Consider the following 1136-nt stretch of genomic DNA (forward strand, 5'->3'; position numbering starts at 1 on the left):
ATAAGATATATGAATTTGGTAACAAGCCGAGCAAGTATCTAGCCAATTTGATTAAGGGTTATACTGGCTCCCAGGCTATCCCAGTTGTAAAGAACAGGGCCGGTACAAGAGTCCATAGCAACAAAGATATAAACAACTCATTTCTCGATTTCTATGAACACTTGTACAATTCCGAATCTGATCACAGTTCTGGACAATTGATGCATGTTTTTTTATCATCAGTTAATCTCCCCCAAGCTTCTGAGACTCAAAAAGAGAGGCTGAATAGGCCTATTACCCGTGAGGAAGTAAAAGAGGCCATCAGTGGCTTACAAAATAACAAGGCCCCGGGACCTGATGGGCTGACCCCTGAATTTTACAAAGCTTTTGGTGACCTGTTGGCTGACCCCCTTCTTAATATGTTATCTCATTCCTTTGATTCTGGGGTTCTCCCTGACACTATGATGGACGCAAACATTTCCCTAATTTTAAAGAAAAGCAAACCTGCAGATGAATGCACCTCCTATAGGCCGATAGCCCTGCTAGACGTAGACCGAAAATTATTGGCTAAAATTCTGGCTAAGAGACTTGAGGGTGTTCTCCCAGATTTAATTTCAGTGGACCAAACTGGGTTTATATTAGGTCGTAACTCACGTAATAATGTAAGGAGACTATTGAACCTCATACAGTATGGTTCAACGTCAAGGTCCAAATCTCTTGTCATCTCCCTTGACGCAGAGAAGGCCTTTGATAGGATTGAATGGCCCTATTTGCTAGGTGTTCTTTCAAAGTTTAACCTTGGGGACAACTTTATTAAATGGATATCTTTATTATATGCTGCCCCTCGGGCCTCTGTTATTACAAACGGCCTGAGATCTTCCCCGTTCTTGGTAGGCCGAGGCACTAGGCAGGGTTGTCCAGCCTCGCCACTTTTATTCGCCCTGGCTATGGAGCCCCTAGCGGAGGCCATTAGAGCAGATCCTTTGGTGAAAGGCATCAAAGTGGGTTTCATGTGTCATAAAATCTCACTCTACTGTGACGATGTCCTCCTTTACCTAAATAGTCCTGAATCCTCTATTACACGGGTTGTCGACATAATTAATTCCTTTGGCCGTTTTTCAGGTTACAAAATTAACTACTCTAAGTCTGAAGCTATG

Source organism: Etheostoma cragini, chromosome 10 (genome assembly GCF_013103735.1).
Source record: "Etheostoma cragini isolate CJK2018 chromosome 10, CSU_Ecrag_1.0, whole genome shotgun sequence".
Lineage (NCBI taxonomy): Eukaryota > Metazoa > Chordata > Actinopteri > Perciformes > Percidae > Etheostoma > Etheostoma cragini.